General features: G+C 30.5%; 1 long non-coding RNA gene across 1 annotated transcript; it reads left to right on the top strand.

The window, feature by feature from the left end:
* The first annotated feature begins 921 nt into the window (after positions 1–921).
* LOC129285189 (uncharacterized) lies at positions 922–12,886 on the top strand. Its single transcript, XR_008587100.1, has 2 exons — positions 922–998; positions 12,296–12,886. It is a non-coding gene; the product is annotated as an uncharacterized LOC129285189 (long non-coding RNA).
* The last annotated feature ends 11,164 nt before the right edge of the window (positions 12,887–24,050 follow it).

The following is a 24,050-nucleotide window of genomic DNA, read 5'->3' as shown; positions in this document are numbered from 1 at the left end:
ACATAAATAAAAACAAAATATAGTATTAAATTTAATTAAATCAATAAATTTTAAGAAATAATTAATTGATTATAATTTTAAAATTATTACTTTTAAAAAATTAAAGCAATATAATTTAAAAATATTTTTAAGAAATTATTACATTTTATTTCTTTCATGGGTTTAAAAGATTTTTTAGCGTGAACTTATCTTTATAGGACTTATTTAACATTACGATGAATTGATTCAGTGCCCATGTGATGATGATATTTAACTCCTCTTTTTTTCAAACTTGCGAGTCTTCAAGACACTAAATTTTTCAGTTGCTTTGATTTCTAATATTATTTATTTATTTACTATTGTTACTGTCAAATTCAATTTCAAATGTGGTTAGAGAAAATATACAAGATTTAGTTAGGGACGATTTTATATTTTAAAATTTATATTCTAGTATTTGGTCAATCTCAATCATTATTATTTTCAAGATCATTTTTAATAAATATTATTTTTTTCGGGTTTTTAGCAATTCCCTTCATTATTAGGATCTCATAACTTTGCCTTCCTCCACGGAACGTACGGTACGGAACAAACCCTGTCCCCTATTTTTATGCCAAATATTTTTTTAATAAATTTTGTATCAAAGTATAAGAAAACTATCTTCGTATTATTTAAAATAATAAAAAAAACACAAACAAATTATGTGAGATATATGTTTTTATGAATTAAAAATAAATAAATAAATAATAATTTTGAAAACGGAAACAAATGAATAAGAATATATATATGTATATATAGAATTATGCTGTTATGATTTTGCAAAATCTGGTTATCTTTCTTTTTCCAATTCAAATGACTCGGCGTGGCTGAATAAAAAGCAAATTCCGTATAAATAAATAATAAGATTTTAGAAAGAGTTGAAGATATTTTGGGTGAGAGAGACAGGGGGGCGGGAGAGAGAGAGACGGAAGGGGAGAGAAAAGCGCAGATCCAAAGGCAGAGAGACAACCCAGAAGCAGAAGGTATGATCTGTTGTTGCCTTCTTTTCTTACGACTTTCAATTCTCTCCATCAAACCATCTCTGATCTGTGCTAAACTTTGCGTTTACACGCAGTTTGATTAGATCTGTAGTTTTTTTTTTTTTAACTGTCTTCATTTATCTCTGCTTCATATAACGAAAATTGACATCTAGTGGAATCCATTCGCGCCTTTGCTTCTCACAGGGCCTGTTCTTAGTTCTTTCTACCCCACGATCACCTTTTCTTTGTTCTTCAAAGCATCTTTATGCCATCTTTATTTTCATTGATTTTTGGTTCTTAAACAAATGACTTTTATATGTTCAGAGACGACTCTAGCATAAAATACATTCCGGGTCCTATTTCAAAGATGCTTTTAATTAAATTACGTGGATTAATGAAAATTGTTTATAATTTGTCAGGAGTTTTGATTTTTTTCACAAAAACGGTTAATTAAAATTGTTCATCTGAGTTGCGGAGCATCATCCTCTTGCAAGTTTTATTTCCCTGCTTGTGTCCCCTAGTGGTGTGTGTGAGAATTTCTTTCTTCCTCTGTTACGTTTTGGTGGTGAGCATTTATACGCTGTGTGATGAAGTTATGGATTAATTATTGTTTCTATTTTTGTTGCTGTGGCTGAGGAGTATGAGGGGTTGAGAATCAAACAAGTTTGAAGAGCATGATTTTGACGTGTAATTTCACTGTAATCGTTTTGGTTCTTACTCGAGGAAAATAGCAGTGGGTTAAATTTTCTTTAGGCTCAAACAAATTCTTAATAGGAAATTGATTGGAAAAGCATGATGAAGTTGATTATGGAGGTTTAGAAATTGTTGGGTAAGATATTAAAGCTTGAAAAGGTATAATGAATGGTTTGGAAATTATGCACGCTAGTTGTTTGATATAATAAGGTTTGAGAGAAAATCATATAACTATGCTATGGTAAAGTATTATGGAACTTGTAGAAAGCTTACTAAGACCAGTTATATTTTATATAGGATGGGGTGAAGAGGAGAAATTTTTTAGAAGTTGAAAGAAGTAAATATTGGATTTGGTAGAATGACAGGAAGTTTGGAAGGAGAGAAAATCGATTAATGTGGTAAGAGGAGGACCCTATACTTTGAGAAAATTTTAGGTAAGTGAATAGCACCCCATTTAATTTATTCTTAATAGTCTTTTATTGAAATATTTTACTCTTATGAATTATATTAGTTTTTGGAATTAAATTATGATATATGCATTTATTTTTCCTCAAGAAATATATTTCCAAAATTAATGAAGGCATTTTTACTTATTAAACTCTGAAATTTCTTGGTTACTCAATTAATGCAAGCTTGTATATTAGCAATGAGGTATTCTTTTAGCAAATTTTAAGATTTGAAACAATTCATGCGAGTTTGGCATTGAGAATGAAAATTTTATTGCAAAAATAATTATTTTTCTCAAATGTTTTAAATATGATTTTCAAGAGGACTCTAAACAGAACACTACTGCTAAAAGCAGTTTCGTTAGCCTATAACTCGCTGTGGTTAATAACTAGCTAGTTTGTTTTGTGAGCTTTGTTTTCACATTTGTTATTCGTGGGCTTTGTACCCGCATTTGATTTTGTGGCCTTGAGCCACGTTTGGTTAGCCTTACCCTCATGGACTATGTGTCCACATTTGTTTCATGGCTTCAGCCGCATTTAGTTACTTACCCTCATGGACTGTGTGTTCATGTTTGTCTTCGTGGCGTAAGCCACATTTAGTTATTTACCCCCATGGATTGTGTGTCCATGTTTGTTACCTATTCTCTTAAGTCCTCAAAATTTTTAAATTTTGATTAACTTGTTCATTTAAAATTCCAATTATTTTAATTACTAAGTGTACTATTTTGAATTATGTGTGAGTAATTTACTTTCTTTAAGCATGATAGAATAAAGTGCTTCCAACTGATTCTCATTTTACGATTATGAGTATGATTTATAGACTTTTAAAGGTATTATGCTGAATTATCATCGTTTCAATTATTTCACATGATTATTTTAGTTTAGTATTTTAATTCTTTTAAACTCTATTTTGGGAATGCTATTCATTAAAAATTATTTTGATCTCAAATTCATTAGTTGAAGATGAACTTTTTGCTAATTATTGAGGGCTTTATCACTGAGTGGGAAGTGGAGGAGCTGTAGACTAAGCTGCCTTTTAATGAAAAATTTGAATTATAAAACTGTATTTTGTAAATTAATTTTAGGTGCTCCACATATGCTATAGTTAGGATCCATATTTCGACATATATTTCGCTTGCTGTCTAGAAGGAGTTGAGCTCCTAGTTGATTGAGATTTGTTCGAAAATTGTATTGTAAAATTTTGGGAGATCTTATTGTACAAGAGAGATTCTGTTGAAATTTCTATAAAAATATTAAGGCATCATTTTAAATGAAAAGTATAAAAAAATGAAAAATTTCTTGAGTTAGGCTTAAGAGATGTATGTTTATGTGCATATTCTGTGCCGGTCACTCTTATATTTTAGGATGTGACAATAACAATCAACTAACCAAGGATAATAGCATGCCTCTTGAAACTCCATTGAACAAATATACTTTTTCAATGGTTGGGAAAAATTTGTCACTATAGGTGCTCTTTTGAATTGATTTTTGTTGCTCATCAAATGTAACAAAACTTATATGTTTTGAGGTATCATCTGAAATATTATAATAAGCATATGAAAATATTAATTAAAAATTAAACTTACAAGTTTCGAGGTATCAACTTCATCAAAGAGGAGCTTTTGAATATTGGTAGCCAAATAAACTGCAAGCACAAAGTTGCAAAGCAGGTAAATGCTACCAAATATTATCTCCAACAGGTTGGCAGGGTGCAAATCGCCATAGCCAATTGTTACCACCATAGTGATTAAGAAGTATATTGATTTCCAGTATCTTGATCCAATACTTTTGTCCTTAAAATATGGATCTAAACTTCCAATCCAAGTATATTCCACATAAGGATATGTATCCGCAATCTAGTAAAATATACAAGCACCACAGTGTATCAAAAAATATGTTACCTATAGCAAAATTTAATCAAATTTAATTTTATCAAGTATGTGTACTTCAATTCGCACACCTTGACCTCTAGTGATAAAAATAAGATAGAATAGGCGTAATAACCCATATTATAATTATAAAGCTAAATCAAATATTAAGAAAAATTTATTGTATGTTTAGTAATTGTTGGAGGAAGAGTATCATGCATTAGTGGCTTAGTGGAATTTCTATTGGCACTTATTATTTAGGTCTTGTGTTTAAGTTCTGACTGTGCACGAAAAAAGGGAGCTATTATTTTTGCCTCTTACACGTAATTACCATTTTTCCCCTAAACCAAAAAAAAAAAAAAACAGAGAGAGAGAGTGGCAGAGGTTAAGTCAGCAACTTCTTATTCTTTCTTCTTTATCTTCATTCTTCGAAGATTCAACCTTCTTCCTCCACTTCGTTCTTTTGCTACCGGCAACCATGGGGTAATGTTCGTCTGCTACTATGGTGGTTCCTTAAGGTCATGATTTTATTCTCCCTTCCTCATTTTGGTTCAGTCGAGTAAGAAGGAGAGGTTGACTGAGAGAGAGCGCACTGACCAGCAGCCCCCTCATTCACTCATCCATGCTTCCTTCGTAGTTCAAATTGTTGCAAGTGAAAATAGGGTAATGTTCCACCGCTGCTCTATTTTTTTTTTTTTTTTCTGATTTGAGGTCCATTCATCCTCCCCTACTTCTCTATTGATGTGCCACCGTGGGGATCACTGTCTTTAGTCTTCTCCTCCGTCTCCCCTTCTTCGTATGTCTCCTATAACATTCAACTTCTTCTTCTTGATTCGAACAGCAGCATCTCCTTCTTCCAACTCCTGCCATTGTCGATCTGAGTTTCAAATCTTCTTTATCCTCTTCTTTGCAAGGGTAGTTGTTGCTTCAGGTGAGGAACTTCGAATTCATTCTCTTTTATTGGTGGCTTCATGTGTGTGTGAGTGCTCTAATGGCTAAGACTGAAATTTTCTTGTCTTGCATTGCTGATTTGGGTTTTTTTTTTAATTTCCTCTTTAACTATTACTATTATGCTGATGGGAGATAATTTGAGTGAGATTCAAGTGAGTTAGAATGAAGTTTTGCAATCCTTAAGGAGGTGTTTATGATTTAAATTCTATGGAGCTATTAAAATAAATAAATGAAAGAAACAAATAATAATAAAATGTGTTTAGTTGTTTAAAAGCATAGTCATGCAAATATTGATATTGGAGAATTTTGGGAAGTAAAAGTTGAATAAGTAGAAGCTTGGTCATAGTGTGAGGTTTATTGCCTACAAAGTGTTCAATAAGATGACTAAGAGAGAGTCTTGTTATATAATGACATTGTATATATGATGAGTTAATTGATTAAATAAACTATCATTAGTAGACAATTATTTTTATGGAATTTGTGGGGTTGGTTGATTCAAATATATATTTTGTAAAATTTTTGGGAGTTGCAATCAAGGAGGAAATATGTTTGATTTGAGCTTAAGAATTAATGTATGAAAGATATTTGACAAAACTATCTATTAGAAGGAGTTTTTATCAAATTATGTAATTGGTGAATTCCATCAATTTTTATGAGGGTGTATTTGGTATGGGTTATTGATTTCAACTTAGCCTTGTAGAGGATTTTGATTATGTAGTTATTGGGTGGTTAATTAAATTTTAGAAATTGCACGGTTGATGATTTATAAATTATGGTGTTGATTTATGACTTATTTTGGGGTGCACGTAAGGTGTTTGATAAAGTGGGTTATAGAAGTTATTTTTTTTTAAATAAATAGAGTTGGGTGTGCACGCCTGTAATGTATATATATCTTGATTAAAATTTAGTTATGTGTGTTTGAGGCGAGTTGAAAAGACAAGTGTAATATAGACAAAGTTTTGCGCGCGTGCGCGCGCACACACAAAAAGTATTGTGAGGACTGAAGGACTTTAGGTATATATCAGATTGATTTGGGAACTTAGTGACTATAGTGTTGTCATGGAAAGGGAGTTAATTATACTTGGATAAAAGTCACTAAAATTTGTATTATTGAATAGGAGATTTGGAGAAAAAAATATCAATTAAGGTAGTAAGGAAGGGTTGAAGGTTTAAAGAGTGAATTTTGCGCTTGGAAATATTAAAGGTAAATAGATAATGTCTCAATCAATTTATATATTTACAAATTTCTTTTTATCAAATATTATTTTTGACAATTTATAGTTATTAGTGTATGTTTCCCTAGTATTAATTATTGTTGTTAATTAAATTTGTTTAGCTTTTGAAGTTGTCATGATATATCCTTATAAGATTGACAAAAATGCTTTTATAAATTTTAGTACTATTTTATTCAATAAAGACAATCATGAAATTGGTGAAAAAGTTTATGAAACACTAGTTGTGAGTTTTTATATTTAAAAGGATTGATGTTTTAAACAATCTATGTGAGTTTGATATTGAGAATAGAAAATTTTATTTTGAAAGTGATGATTTTTTTGCATGTTTAAAAATAAATTTCAAGGGGACTTTATATAGAATACTGGTTGCAAATGACAGTTCCAGTAGCCCTTGGTGCTATAGTTAATGACTAGCTAGTTTGATTGTTGTGAGCTTTGTTCTTACATTTTTTATTCGTGGGTCTTATACTCGCGTTTGTTTTCATGGCTTCGAGCCACATTTGGTTAGTATTACCCTCGTGAAATGTGTGTCCACATTTGTTTTGTGGCTTCGACCACATTTGGTTAGTTACCCTCATGAACCATGTGTTCACGTTTGTTTTCGTGATATAAGCTGCGTTTGATTATTTACCCTCGTAGATTGTGTATTCACGTTTGTGAATTGTTTTAGTAAATCCCCCAAAATTGTGTGAACTTTTTATTAATTGGTGATTTCATGCATAATGGTTTTTAATTTAATAAATATTATTATTCTTATTTATTTATTTAATCATTTTAACTTGTCAACATCAAAAGTTGCAATTGCTTTGTCATTAAAGATTCAATTGTTCTTGTCATTGAAATTATATAGAACTTTTATTTCCAGTTTACAAATTTATTTATATTGAATTATTTTTTTATTTAATTTATGTAACTACTGTATTTTATTCATTTAATTTTACAAGGATGTTATGGTTGGGATGTTATTCACTAGAAAAAATTTGGTCTTAGGTAGTTTATATCTCTATCTGATCATTCAAGGGATTTTGTTACTAGACCAAAGTTGTGATGCCATTTTGGTTAATGTCTATTTTATGTAAAATTTTAATCTATATATTGTACTTTTATAAATAATGTTATAGGCGTTCCACATAAGCTATGACTAAGTTCTTTATTTTGTAAATATTTTGACTATTGGCTGGAAGAAACTGAGCTCCTACAAGTTATAATATTTCTTTGAAAATTTGTATTGTAGTATTTTGGGAGGTTCCTTTTACAAGGGAGATTCTATTGAAATTTTCACAAAAATATTAAGATTTCATTTAAATGAAAAGAATTTGTAAAATGGAACATTTCTTTAATTAAGCTTAAGGAATGTGTGTTTAGATATATATCTCATGCTGTTCACTCCCATATTTTGGAGTGTGACAATAGGGTTGAATGTTCAAAACTCATTGATACATTACATGTATTAACATAATATTCTAAGATAACTTAGTTAAAAGTTAACAGAATATTTTAATGAGTGATTGAAACTAAGAAATGCCAAAGAGATAGTATATTTAAAACAAATAAAAAAATAACATATCTACAAAAGCTTTGCACATTTGACACAAAAATAAAAGAGGCTACTATGTTTTTTTAACCTGTCAATGAAATTATAGTCATGAAAATTATAAATACACAAACCAATGAATAGAACACACATAGATATTTCATACTTGATAAAATTTTGATTGAGTCTTTGAAGCTCCAAAAGTCGAGAAAGCCTAACAAGAAGAAAGCAGTGCTGTGTTTCTTTGCCAACCAAATCCCAAATGCTTGGTATGGAATACTTGATAGCACATCAACTTTTAGTATTTTACTTATCAATCATAACTTGTACTTATCAATCATTACTTTTAGTATTTTACTTATCAATCATAACTTTTACTGATGCGTCATACTCAATAATCTCATTCATACCTCTTGTACAATTGGTCAAACTCATTATTGACACACAATTTTGCTTTGAGATAACCAAACGTATAAATTGTGCAAAGCTCTTTTAAATTTTTAGGCATGCACATATGATTTTCATGACATTTAACCATTCATAACACTAAAATTTTAAATTTATGCAAACAATCTTTCATTCTATTAAACGGTCCAATCTTCACCAAAAAGACCTATTTTATGAATGCAAGTGAAGTTAATTGCTAGAAACTTGGAGAGATTATTGATGATTATTGGAGGGCTTTGGGGTAGATGGCAAACTTAAGTAAATGTGGAATTTTTTTCCTGGAAATATTGATACAAGTACAAAGGACATGGTATGCAATATTCTAGATATTGTGGTCCAATATTCTGGATTATCGATGATTGTTGCAGGGCTTCGAGACAGATGGCAAATTTAAGTAAATCTGAAATATTTTTTCTAGAAGTACTGATAGAAATACAAAGGACATGGTATGTAATATTCTGGTTATTCAGGACATTGAATAATTTGGGAAAGGTGTAAGGATAAAACAAAACATCAAGCATTGGCATATACTACTGAAAGAGTAGGGAAAAGCTGCAAGGCTGAAGTAGTACAAAGCCTCAGATATGGAGAATGGAGTGGGGCATTAAACATCATGAACATGGCAAAGTATGCTTGAGGGAAGAAATTTATTTGAGAAATATCTATTTTGGAGAGTAAGGAATGGCAAGGGAATTAGATTGTGAAAAAAATAGATGGGTGATGGACTTAGAAAGATGTCTGGGAGATGATTGCAATGTTCCAAGGGAAATGAAAAACTGAAAAGTTGCAGAGGTGATAAAGGTAGGATGGTGGTCTGTGGAAGTTGTTGAAGGATTGTTACCAAACCAAGTGTTGTTGAAAATTAAGGGCATGCCTCAACCAAGTAACTCGAGATGATGAAGTTATTTGAAAAATAGCTAGAAATATGAGGTCAAGAAAGGATATTATAGAGCCAAGAGATATGAAGAATAATGCTGTTAAAAGAGCAGGGCTTTCTACTATTATAAAAGAATCTGTTTGGCAGACAGTGAGGAAGGTGAAGGCATTACCAAAAATTATTCAACTTTTTATGAAGGTGTTTAGCAGGAGCAGTTCCTATAAATGAAGCTTTGACTAAAAGAAAATGGGGTACGAATGCCTTCTGTCCAATTTGCTATGAAGAGGTGGGAACAATTGAGCATGCCATGTTTTTATATCTAGGCAAAATCAATATGGTTTGGCAGTGAGTTAGGTATGAGACTTGAAGAGACTACTATGGTGAACTTTGAAAAAATTGTTTGATGATTATCAGTTTGCTTATTTTGCATGGATTATGTGGTTGGTATGGAAGGAGAGGAATGTGATGTTTTCTTAGCAAAAAATACCAGATCTTACAAAAGTCATTAATAATATTAGGAAAGATGTTGATGAATTTTGGCAAGCAAGGGTTTAGCTGAAGGTGAATGTATGTGGAGTGAAGATGAGTAAGGGTGAGAAACATTAATAATATCAGGAAAGCCGTTGATGAATTTTGGCAAGCAAGGGGTTGGCTGAAGGTAAATGTAGGTGAAGAGAAGACGAGTGAGGGTGAGAAACATTGGAAGAGGCGATGTGAAGGACAAATTAAGGTAATCTAGCTGCAAGCAGAATCTCCATTTGTGAATGACGTTTTTTCTATCAAAAGAACCTTAGCATTAATATTACAGCAAAAAGTGAAAGTCACTATTATAGAAACTGATTCTGCTGAAATTTAATGCTACTTCAAGAAAAAAAAAAAAATCAGCAAATGGAGCAGAATGGAGTGACAGATGGGAGATGCAGGAGGTATTGGAAGTTTTAGCTAGTTGGCTCAGGTTTGATATCACCAACACTCCCTCTAGTAAAGATTCTAACCAATGATATTAGTGTCACATCCTGAAAAATGAGTGACCGGTACGGAATGTGAACCATATCACACATCCTTTAAGCCCTAAAAAGAAATCTTCCTATTACTAAAAATTATATTTATATTAAATTATAACATGCGTGATCATTTTCATAGAAGCTTCCCTATTCTTGTCGAAATTTTGGCAAAATTTTCCTTATAAATAGGACCATCCCAAAAATTTTACAACAAAATGTTCAATTAGAAAATCACAATAACCAGGAACTTTGCTCCTTCCAGCCAATAGACAAAGTATATAGCAAAATAAGGATCCTAACTATTGTCTATGAGGAGCACCTAATCACATTTTTTATGACATAATACATAAATTTCATATTTACATCAATAAAAAATATATTTACAGAACAAATCTCCACCCAACTTAGCAAGACATCCATCATTGGTAAGCAAGCCGTACAGCATCAACTATGCTACCTGAGACCAAAGTAACTTTTCAGTGAATAACGTCCCAACCATAACATTTTGTACAATCAAAATGAATAAAATACAATAGTTATATAAATTAGATGAGAAAGAAATTCTATATAAATAAATTTGTAAACTTAAAATAAAAATTTTATATAACTTCAATAATAAGAACATTGAAATCTATAATGACAAAGTAGCTTTAACATTTGATCTTAACAAATCAAAATGATTAAATAATAAATAAGAATAACAATAATTACTAATTGAAAACCATTAAATTGAAATCACCAATTAAGTAAAAATGCATATTTCTAGGGATTTATTAGAACAATTCACAAATGCGAACATATAGTCCACGAGGGTAAATAACCAAATGCGACTTATGCCACAAATACAAACATGGACACACAGTTCACGAGGGTAAGTAACCAAATACAGCTGAAGCCACGAAATAAACGTGAACACACAGTTTATGAGGGCAATGCTAACTAAACGCGGGTTAAAGCTATGAAAACAAATGCAGGTATTAAACCCATGAAAAACAAACATGAGTATGATGCTCACGAAAGTCGAACTAGCTAGTCATAACCATGGTGCGCTAAGGGCTAACAGATTTGCTATTAGCAACCAGTGTCCTGAATAAAATTCTCTTCAAATTCATTTTCAAACATGCAAGAAAATCATTAATATAAAAATATAGTTTTCATTTTCAAAGTCAAACTCGCATGAATAGCTTTGAGCATTAAAAATTTGCAAAAATAAAATGTCATGACTACTGTCCATGCATGCATTTGTTGAGTAACCAAAATTACCAGAACTAATAATAATCTCAAAAATCTTGAAAATATATTTCGTAAGAAAAATACTTGTACATGCCATGATATGAATATTCTTCACCATCGCTTTATAATTTCAAAAGATAAAGAAATTTAATCAACAAGTAACAATGCTAGAAAAAGATATATATTAATACTACAAATTGTTGCAAATAATATTTTCACTTACCTGTAATACTCCAAATGTTCAAAATTCACTACTTCCAACCTTAATTGAGTTTGTTTTCTTCCAAACATCCTATAAAAATAATAAGGTAACTTTCCATAAGTTCGATAAAACTTCTTCTAATATTAACACAACCAATATTTAATCCAAATAATTCAATGTTCCCAACAGCATCATTTATATCACAAAGTTTCTCATAATTAATTGTTAATTAAAAGTGTGTATCAGACCACTAGCAAATACTCTATCAATCAATTACTAACTTTATTGAATACCTTAGGTACATCCCCAAATTTAAGCCGTAAAGCAATACTTTAGGTTATAATTATCAACCATAAGAACTTCACCATGCTTCGATCACTTATTTTGTCTAACACCTTAAATGCATTCTTACAACCAAATGATAAAACAATACCATAGTTATAGATTATCCTCACATAAAACTTCTAAAGATTCAACTAACCACACAATACCTTAAAATCAAGCTCTTTAATTTATAATGTTCAAGTTAAAACTCAATCAAATAGAGTTTGACTTCTCACCATAATTAATAGGATTTCATAAAATACATAACCAAACAAAACTCTTCTAATAAAATTCCATCGAACACCTCAAGAGCACTAATCCTTCAATTAATACCAAGCTTGTCCCCATCCACTTCCATTCCCATAAATTCTTTAATATCAATATTGAAATAAATCAACCTCCCAAGTTTTATTTCTTCTATAGATCAATCAGCTTTAACTAAAATAAAATAAAATAAATCCTCACTTCCCACATTTGTCACAGCAGCAAGAAAAGGAAGAAACGAATCAGTTTCTACCATTTAAACGCACCTACGCGAAACAAACAAGGAGCAAGGAGGGGGACAGGACATACTTGCATCAGATAGAAGCAAAAGAATGGCAACGGTGGTACAGGGGAAGAGAGAGAGCCGCCATTCGAACCCCCGATAGCAACACACTAGCTCCCATACCAACTTCAGTCTTTAATCATGGGAAACGAAGCTTCTGAGCTCACTTATGGCAGCATTAACAGCTGCAACAGCAAAGCAGGAGGCAGCTCACGAGACTACAGAGGAAGGTTCGAACAAATCTGCAACGAAGAAACAGAGGAAGAGGACCTTGAAGCATCCACACAGCAACACGGACAGAACCCACACACCTGTCGACGTCGAGCTAACCAGCGGAGAAGGAAGGATCGAGAACGCCGGTGAACCCGATCGCTGGGATAGGAGAAGAGCAGAGGCGGTGGATTTTTTTTTTTTTCCCTAAATTTCTCTCTCTCTCTCGTCCGGTGTGTTTTCGAAAGTGAGATGAGAAAGAGAAATAAAAATCTGATCTAAGAAGAATTGAAAAAATTACAATAAAAAGCTTAAAACAATTATTAAAATTACACCAGAAAAATTACAAGAGAGGGCACAAATTTTTTTTCTATAATTTTTTTAAAAAACAAAATAAAACTGAATTTTTGTTTAGTAAAATTTAAGCTCCGAGCCTTTAACAAAATTACTAGTAAGAGTTTTAATAATTAATCACTCTCTACTTGTTATAAAATTAATTTAAAATTTAGGGTCATTACAATTAGGCTAATCAGAAAATCTAAGGAAGAGAAGGGTTGAGAGGTTATTCAGAAATGCGGTGCTGGTTGATGACTTTTTTTTTTTTCCTTTTTGTTTTCTATCAAAAGAATCTTTCACAAAAAAAAAGTGACATTTCACTACGGGTAACATGCTTGTTTAAATAAAATTGGATACCATTTTTTTACTAATAATTGTATTATGTGAAGCTAAGACATCAATGGAATAAGGCTAAGGAATTATATTGTTAAAAAAGGCTCCTATGGTGCAAGATGCAGAGATGAAGCGCTGATATGAGGCTGAATTCTTCAATTCCAGTTTTGATGTGGTCTTGACAAAGATGTGGAAGGTAAATGTTCTTCCTAAAATGAAGCATTTCGTTTGGCGGTGTATGAATAAAGCTGCACCAGTAGGCCTTGCCTTATTCAACAGAAAATGGGGTGGATTCAGCATGGATTGTTTATATGTGTGTTCGGTTTGGGATTGATTTTAGAAAATGGTGGCTATCTTTTATTAAACGGTGACAGGAAGTTGACTGATTTTCAGATAGCTTCTGTTACTTGGTTATCCTAGAACTATGTTAAAGGTGAGTTGTGATGGCTTATTTATTAATCCTAGAACTGAAAACATGGAACTATGATTAGCCTTTGTAGCACAAGTGATGGCTGTGACGATGAAAGCTATGAATCAGCTGATAGGTATCTAGCATGCAGAAATTTATACCATTGATGAAATACATAATAAACAACCCAAAAAGAAACAATGTTAATTTGGGCTTTGAATCCTAGAGGATGTGATAGGAGAAAAGCATAAAATAACAATAAGAAAAACAACAATCCAAACTAACAATTAAACTGAAAGGCCTAAACAATACAAGAAATATGCTTCGTATCTATTAAATAATCCCAAAAAAAAAAAATTGAAACAGCAGGAAACAAGCAATCCTCATAACTATTAATCCCGACTAAAGAATTAAGGAATATTAGATTATAATAAATTAATGATCAATGCGCAAAATTTCAAGGATAAAAAAGATAGTTAACAAGTAACAAATTATCATTATTTTATATTACTATGCTCCAATTCGAAGGAATTTAATATATTAATAATAATCTAGAAAGGTGGGAATGTGGGATTCAAAGCATTCCTAACTATGTCACGGGCACGGTTTTAATTTTCCCTCTTCTGTATTATTAAATATTTATAAGTCTTGGATGAATATTATCCAAAAACAAAGGAAGCACTCCCCCCACCCAAATTATAAAATACATTTGAGGGAGATTTATTATTTCAAATTATAAGACACTTTGAGGAGACTAATGTTTTATTAAATAGACTTATTCTAGTATTATCCTTTATCTATTTCAATTTCATAATTAAGTGTAGAATGTAAGGTTATTAAATGAAGGGTATTTGTGAAAGTTTTTTTTTTGTTTAGAAAGAATAAGGTGGTTAAGTGTATTTAATTAATAAAACTTATTGATATATGAAATTTTATCTAAAAGTGTGTTATAATTTGAGACTAAGGAAGTATTATGACTTGTTCAATATTTTTCGTGGGGAGAAAATGTCATGTATTTCGAAGCGTAATATATATATATATATATAAAATATTGGTAAAAACTAAAAAAAATTAATGAATTATTATGGCCAATGAAAAATAAACCTATATATACATATATTTAAAGTCTGAACTATGTCATGGCCATGATTCAAGATGACTTTTAACTTGCAAAGGTTAGCTGAGGCCCAGAATGAAAGTTAAAAAATGAAAATAATTTCGGATTGAAGAAGAAAACCTTTTTTTTTTTGTTTTGAAGCTTTAAATGGTGACATCAATGGTATAAATTTTATATTTTATAATAATTCATTTGATCCTCCTCATCTAATTTAATTTAGGCTATTAACCTTGTTTGGCTCCGATTGGGTTGGAAGGGGACTACTACAGGATGTTTTGAAGGCTTTGGTATCTCTCTTAATGGTTTTACTATTTCTCTTACATCAAGACAAGATAATTTTGCACCAGATTGGATTGGATTGTTGTGGCATGGGGAAACCTCTAGCTAGGATTATGTGTGATATATATTATAAAATATATAATTTATTAGTTTATTAAAATATTTTTATTGATAAAATGATGCATAACATTTACATGTAAATATTAGCCAATTTTTCCTTTGGTTTTTCAAAATTAAATCATCTGAAATAACACATCATTTTTAAGATTGTCCTCTATAAGTGTGCCAAAAAAAGTTTCTATCCTTTTATCAAATCTTAATATTCAATGACATCTAATTCTACACAATTTATAATAAAATGTTTAGGAACTTGTTATAAAAAAATATGGGTAATTAAATTTATATGCTTAACCTGTTTTTTCCAATCAAATCAAAATAATTGGATTCTAAATTTAAAGAAATAAAAAATATCAACAACAAGAGATGGTTAATTATAAGGTAAAAGTGGAAGCTTAAAATTCCTGTGAATGCAAAATTTTTTTGGGAGAGCTATCTCAATTGGCCTTGTCATGTCCAGATTTTTATATGCTTAACTCAACTGACCAAGTTTTCATTTGATTATAGTGATTTCTCAGGATTCCAAGTTTGCAAGAGGAGCTTATAAAGCCTTAGAACTCAGCTTTTGGAATGCTTGGAGTGAGGTGAACATAAATATAATTTATGAGTGTTTGGATGGACTATTGAGTTCAAGGAAATGCAGTGTATTATTGAAAGTATTGTTCAAAATTTTCAAAGCTTATAAATCGATATTTTGAGGTAGAAATAATGATTGAAAAGTATCAAATTGATACCCATTCACGATAAGAATAAAAGAATTATTAGGCTTGTTTGGTTTTTATTATCATTCATTGTTTTTAAAAACTGTTTTGAAATATAGTTTTTAAAATAGTTTTCAAAGTAAAATGAAATTAAAATCCATTTGGTTACATAAATTAAAAACAGTTTTAGAATTAAAAAATGGACTAATAGTGATGATTATAGACAGTTAATAGTAGTGATTAATAATAAAAATTAATCAAGGTAAATATAATTTTCAATAATCAAAGCATTGTATTTTAAAAATAAGAAAAATAAAATGAAAACAACTTGAAGTTGTTTCTATTTTTTTGTTTTTAAAAATAAGAAATGAAAATATTTTCAGAAACAATTAAACGAAAATCACTTATCCAAATAAGTTTTTAAATTTTTCTGTTTTGAAAAATAAAAATAATTTTTAAAAACAGAAAACAAACAAACTCATTGTATCCTTCCCCACTTGTTTCGGTTTTTCATGTTTTGTTGATAAGGGGGTCACTGTTTAATTTTCTGTATAAATTAAGAGAAGAGGGTAAAAAATGAATTAGAGTGGAGAGGTTCTTTGACCGTGACTAGCTAGGAATGAAAGCATTATTGGAAACTTTTCCACTTTGCTGATAGAGGAAGCATGTTTTTTCGCAATTTCTAATTATTAAGTCGAGAAGAAAAACCCATTTGGGAAATGGGTAGAACTCTTGACCCTGACTAATATATTGGATTCTGGAATTGATTTTTTTTTTGGGGGCAGATTCTGGAATTGATTTTTAGAAAGAAGTGTCGAGAGTAATCTAATATAATATGTATAAATTATGAATTTAATTATTTTGGATTGTAGAAGATGATAGGGGTGATTGGATAATTTTTTACGCTTGGTAGCTGAAAACGAAAACAGAAAAAGAGTGATGAGACAGAGGGAGTTGTACCTGCAACAGAGAAATCAATCGACGCCTTTATCTTTGCAGTTGGCCTTAACATTCTGTCCTGTATACACTCTGGACACTGACCCCATCGCATTCGCATCTCCGTCCCTAATGACTCATGGTTATGAGATGGCAATGTGCATGATCTCTGGTCATAATTAATTTGCTTCAAGTCCCTATTTCTTTGGCCAAATATCAAGTTTAGAAAAGGAACTTTTACACAGATAGCCTATATTATAAAATTAAGTAAAAAAATTAATCTATTCTTTTTTAAATTTTAAAAATAGCTTTTTTAATATTTAGATTATAATTAATTTACAAAATTACCCTTTTTAATACTTTTTTTTTCAAATACTAGAAGATTCAAAATGCAAGAAATCTCTAAAATGAGATAGACAAATACAAGAGACAAATGAGTGTTTTGATGTGGTGTGTGGTTGAAGAGGTTTAATAATTGTATTCATTTGTGTTTTTAGCCCAAATTAAGGATTTGAAGTAAAGTCAGGCCACTTGAGCATTGAAAGGAGGAGGAAAATAGGAAGGAATGTCTTTGTGCCACATGCCGTGACATGCAGCACGTCCACCATGGCGCATAGACCCATTGACTCAAATGGAGTTAATGAGAATTGATTGGAGTATGCAAAACTATTGATGATGAACTTTGACATCTTTGTTGGTAAATGCCATAAATATCCAAAAATGGCTTTAATGAGAGTTGTTGGAATAGTTGTAATATCATTAATGGAAGTTTAATGGTTCATTAATAATATTGAGAGTTGAAGATAGTTAATAAACCTAATGGGTATGCCTAAATGTGAAAAATATGGGCATTGAATAATCTAGAAGTGGAAAATGAGAGTTGAAATTGGGTGTTTGACATTGTTGATGAAATTTAGAATTTTTTAATTGTAGATTGAGCAATTGGATACCATTTTGGCTTGGGAAATCAAGTTTGGAAGTTAAAATATTGAGGGGTAAACTGTCACACCCTAGTACTAAGGGTATGACTAACACGGAATATAAGATAACCTCATATTCCATAAACCTTAATTAACCAAAAATTTGGCTAAATTATCAATATATAGTTTTTATATATGTTTATAAAGTTTGTAAAGTCTTAAATATTTTGTAAAAATTTCGGCAGAGTCTCCACTATTATTTGGACCCCTCAAAATTTCTACAATAGCAAAACCAGCCAATCAATCTAGTAAAGAAGACTAGCTCCACACCAGTAGATTACATACAAGCCAAATAAAACTAGGACTTAACTATGGCATACGTGGAGTACTAACTACCATTCTATAATATAATGAATATTTACATTAAAATAAATGATTGAAGCATTCTTCCATTGTCCAAAAAGTAATAGAGCCCCTCAATGATTAGCAAGAGGTGCAGGGTTAATTAAATTATTTGAGGTCAGAAAAATTTTATTGGTAAGTAGCGTCCCAATCAAAATTATAGATTAAAAACATGTAAAAATAGTAATTAATAAAATTAAGTTTAAATTAAATCAATGGAATATTAAAACACATATTTAATTTTAACCAACAATAAATGACAAAGTTGCTCAACAACATCGTGAAATAAACCAATGATTTTGGAATTTTAGAGGTTATCAACAATCATACAACAAATAAAAACATACAAAAAGAATTTGAATGATGATATAATCAAGAAAAATGTTTGTAAATAACTAATATAAAACAATTATTGCACCTAGAAAATATGATGCTGACAGTGCGCGAGCAGAGGTTTCGACCTTCGCAGTGGGAACCTCATGGAACAGGAGTCGCCACCAAAATTTTGAGGTAAATCTTGAAAAACCATTTAAAGGAGGATAAGGATGGTCTGTGAAAACAAAAAATAGGTTCAGGAGTTGATTGAGTGTGGGAAAGGTGTTAGGCACCCTACAACACCCGTTCGTGAGAACGGCTACTTGAAGTTTGTTGTGCTATATTAATATGATTTTAAAATTATTTTAATTATCCCTTTTATATTCATGTGTTTGATATAAAAATGATCAGAATTAAGTGAGAAATATTTATTTATTTATGAGGGAGGACTTGACTCAGAATCTAACTCTGAGGCTACATACCCTGTGATGGAGATCAAAGTCCACGTAGTTCGGGCTTGAAAATTATTGGTGAAAATATTTTTTGAGGAGAAATTAATTAGAAATAATTCACCATTTTGCAAATAAAACAATTTCTTAAATTTTGATATATGTGTTTTAAGTTGCAAAAAGTAATTTAATTTCAATTATTTTATCAATTTTTGAATTTTTGGAATAAAGAAAGAAAAGAGTTTAAAATTATTTTTCTTTTATATTTTATGATTGAAAATTTTAACTGCTATATCTGCAGAGCCTTATTGGTTCATACGGTAATGCAGTTGTTCTAAATATCTGTGGAGATTTTGAAAGCTCACATGATAAAAGAATTAAATTTATTTATATTTTTTTAGTGTTAGTAATAATTTGTTTAAGCATATATATGTGTGTGTGTGTGTGTGTGTGTGTGTGTGTGTGTGTTTTTTTAAAGAATCTTAATCATCATATCTGCAAAGCCTTACTGGCTTATATGATAATATGATTATCCAAAATATCTGCGAAAATTCTAAAATTCCACACAATAAAAGAATTAAATTTATTCAATTACATTTTAAATTTTATTAATTTAATATATAATTTATATGTTTTTTTTAAAAAAACTTAATCGTTATATCTGCAGAGTCTTATTGACTTATATAATAATACGATTGTCTTATAAGTCTATGGAGATTCAAAAATTTCACATGACTAAAAGATATAATTGATAAATGTGATTACAACTTAAATACATTAATTTGATTAATTAATTTTTCCAAATTGTGTATTATATGATTATTTATAAAAATCATTTATTTATTATAAAAATTGAGAATCTCTACATCTACGAGGATTTATTATCCCACATGATGATATGATTAGTTTAAACCTCTATGAAATTCTTGAAATTTCACATGGGACTTAAATAAATTATTAATTTAAATTATAAAAGAAGAATTAATTTTAATGATAGGCCTTTGGAACCCATATTAACATATAAGTTTTACTCTCATATTTGCGTAACCTTATTGATTTATATGATACGAGATTATCCTAAATATTTATAGAGATTCAAATTCTCACACAATAAAAGGATTAAATTTATTCACTTTAAATATATTTTAATACGTAATTATACAACGCATATTTTTAAATATAAAAATCTTAATCGTTATAGCTACGAAGCCTTATTGACTCGCATAGTAGTATGATTATCCTAAAGGTCTATGAAGTTTCAAAAATCTCATGTGACCAAAAGATCTAATTAGACAATATAATTATAATTTAAATTTCTTAAAAAAAGATTTATTATTTTATTTACAAAAATTTGTTTATTTATGTAATATATACAAATTAAAAATCGCAACATCTGCAACCCCAATAGCAAGTAACAAGCAAGAAGAAATTATGCAGGGCATGTAAAAGAAGAAATCAAAACACTGCAATGTGATAAAGGCAAATAGTCACAATGGAAATTATGACTATAATAAAATGAAACTGCAGGGCCACATGTAGCAAAAATTATCACTGCAATTATTATTATTTCTTTTTTTTGACCGCTTGCACTGGAATTATAATAATTGTTTCATACAATCAATGGGACATAAAACAAATTAACAGTTGCAGAGACAATGAAGTTGAAAATAATAATGAGACCCAGAATCATGAAGTGCATTATTTAAAAACTTCAAAACAAAATGGCACTGAGAAACCATTAATTTAAACCATTATAAATAATCAATTATAAAATCACAGTTCGTTAGACCATGAAATCATCGCGAAGCCATTTTCAATTTTCATATTCAATTATTAAAGTAAAAGCAAAACAACATCAGGTTAGCCCAAACCTTTACAGATAGCAGAATCTCACTTGAGGATGAAGCCATAGCTGAACGCCACTAATACTTGGTCTAAGCATTCCTATAAACAATACCTTCACAGCTTCAAGTGAAAACCGCAGGAAATAAAATGGTGGTGACGTCAATGAGGTTCTCTTCCCCACAGTGTGAAGGTCAATATTGTAGCTTCCTCTTCACCCTCGATCTTTGTGCTCGTACATCTCTCATTCTCCCTCTCTGTCTCTCTCTCTTGGTCTCCCTCTAACTTCTCAGTTCTCTTTCAAGCTTCTTCTCTACGTCCCTGGCCAAAAAGTCTCTCCCCTCATTTTTTCTCATCTCAGAGCTCTTCTCTCAGTCTCTCTCTTTTTTTCTCGGTGCTCTATTTTTTTCAGCTTCTCTTCTCTCTCTTGTTCTCCATTTTGATGTGCCCTTTTTGCATGGCTTTGTTTCCTCCGTCTCCTTCTCTCTTCTGTGTCTCTAGCTCTCTTTTTTTAGTTTCAGATAGTGCTATGTTCTCCCTCAATTTTTCTCCTTTTTTCATCTCTATTTTTTTTGCTTCTGATCTCAATCTCCTCTCCCCTCTTTCTCGGTGCTCTTTTATTCAGTTTCTCTCGTCCGTTTTTCTCTTGTTCCAGCCTAAAGACCCACGTCCCATGCATGCTACTATTTCTACATTTTCGTCCGTCCCTTGCTCTATTTTTTTCTACAACAAGCCTCTCTCACTCTAGTTTCGGTCCCTCTGCCGTGCACACCTCTTGTCCCCTTTTAAAGCAGAAATAAGGAAGAGCTTGCGTGTGAAGAGCTTACGTGCTTGCAGCTCGTGTTTCTGTTTTCTTTCTGCGCGTTTTTCTGTGTGTATTAGCTGGTGTGTCTGGTTCTTCTCCTTCTTCTTTTCTGCTAGGTTTTCATCTGGTCTTCTCTTCTGCTCGCGTGTCTGGCCGAAAAGTTTGCTCTCTTCGTGCATCTATAGCTCTGGTTTCGTGTGTTCTCTGCGCATGCATTTACGTCCCTCTTCTATCTTTTTCGTCTGTGGCTTCTTTTCTTCTGTTCTGTCATGCGTGCTCCTTCTGCTTTCTTTCCCTGTGTTTTCGTGTGTGTTTAGGGCTACTATACCTTCATGTCTGCTCTTTGCTTATACTGTTCTTGCTTTTGCTGTAAGGCTTACTCTCTGCGTTTTTGTTTCTCCTTGTAACGTGCCGAGCATTTAGGTGTGTGGGTGAAATGTTGATCATCCCATATTTATAATTTTTTTTATGCTTAATGCTCTTTTTTTTATGTTATGTTAATTAAAATTTTGGAAACTAAATTAAGAGAGAAAAAATTTAATTTTGAACTATGGAAGAATATCTTTCTTCTTCTTCTTCTTTTTAATGGAAAGTAACAAGATTTAAGGAAAGAATTTCTTTAAAAAAAAAATAGTTGATTCTCACAAAATTGATTCGCAATATTTTAAATGATTGGGATAATTTGGGAGAGATTTTAAAAGATTTAAACAATATTTTTTTTTGATTTTGTTAAATTATTATTTTTTTGAAAATATAATCCTAAAAAAGGATTAAATTTTATTTTTTTCATTTTTATTTTTTTTTGTTATTTTAATGAACTAAAAGAAACAAAATCCTAAACAACAAAAGATTATCCAAAATAAAATTAAACCCTATTAATTATTTTTTTGAAAATATAATCTTAAAAACGATTGAATTTCATTTTTTATATTTATATATATATTTTTTGGTTATTTATTATTATTTTTATTAAATTTTAAAAAAATGTCCAGACAAAATACAGTGTTCACAACAATAAATTTTTAAGTCCAATCTAGGATGAAAATTACAATATAAAATCATAGATGATCAAATAAGAGGTTGTTTAATAGAATAAATCTAGGATGAAATTTACAATATAAAATCATATATGATCAAATAATAGTTTGTTTAATAGAATAAATTTAAAAATAATAAATTTTTGAAATTTCACGCTTTAGTGGGACTTAATCAAAACTATTAATAAGCGTAAATACATAGTCCACAAGGGTAAGTAATCAACAAGCGTGGATGCATAATCTACGAGAGTAAGTCACCAACAAGTGTGACTTGAAGCCACAAAATAATCAAGCACGACTAGAAGCCATGAAATAAGCATGAGTATGATGCTCATGCATATCCATCCCTCTGGTCCACATGTGTTGACCTGCACACAAGGCTAGCACCTCCTATAAGCACCTGCTAATTAGGTGTACCATGACGCACCAAGGGCTAATGGAACTATCGTTAGCAACCAACGTTCTGAACTTAGTCCCCTTAATCAAAATCAAGCATGTATCGATCTAAATATTCACTTTAAAATCATTCTTTTCAAAATGTAGGATTCAACTGTCAACTTCCCTTTTTAACCTTTTTTTTTTCCATGCACAAATCACCATAAAAACATATTTTAAATCAAATACAACATTTAAACAACAAGATTATTTTGAATAAATAATCGATTTATTACATATTAGATCCAATAGCATATCTTCTTCATAAAGAAGAATAATTTCAACAATATCCCAACTGAACAAAGATAAGAGAAATAGAGAGAACTATATAAATTATAGAGAGAATAATAGCAAAAACTTAAACAAAATATTAAATCAAGACATTTTAAGAAAAACTTCAAGATAATTGGCACGCACTCACGCACTTGGAAGATTCTCAAGAATTTTTAAAGCTTAGTTCTCATAACTTCACTTTAATCCTCATTATGCCCTTAATTTCCTCACAAAAATCATAATCCTAAAATCACTTACCAAGAAGTTACAAGCCAAATCTAAGAATGAACATTTTAATTTAAAATTAACTTTCACATGATAATGTTCAAATATAATTTCTTAGAGCTTCTTCATCAACAATATAAGCATTTGACCTAAAACATAAATTTCTCCTTTCCTATCAATAAACTCAAATTTAACCATATCAATTAATTACTAACCTTGCCCTTCTTTTAAGCATTCAAACAAATCTCTTGGGAGCATTCCTATTTGCTCATCACATAACCAATTTCCATCCATTTCAACTTCTTATCCTCACCATTCAATTCCTAAATCAAACTTCCATACAATACTTAAGTATCATCAAGAACACAAAATATCTTAAATTAAATCCCAAATCAACCATTTAAGTTATACTTGGCAACAACCACGTTTGGAAACTTCAACTAGAAATTCTAATACACATATATGCATACTCATTCAACAAACTTCTTCCTTCACTAATTTATAGAATAAAGAAATTCAATTCCCTTTTTCTTCAACAAAACATAGCTGAAAC

The sequence above is a fragment of the Prosopis cineraria genome, unplaced genomic scaffold (genome assembly GCF_029017545.1).
Source record: "Prosopis cineraria cultivar Desert tree isolate PC_DT_omini unplaced genomic scaffold, ASM2901754v1 PC11, whole genome shotgun sequence".
Taxonomy (NCBI): Eukaryota; Viridiplantae; Streptophyta; class Magnoliopsida; order Fabales; family Fabaceae; genus Prosopis; species Prosopis cineraria.
This window is presented reverse-complemented; position numbering and strand designations above follow the sequence as displayed.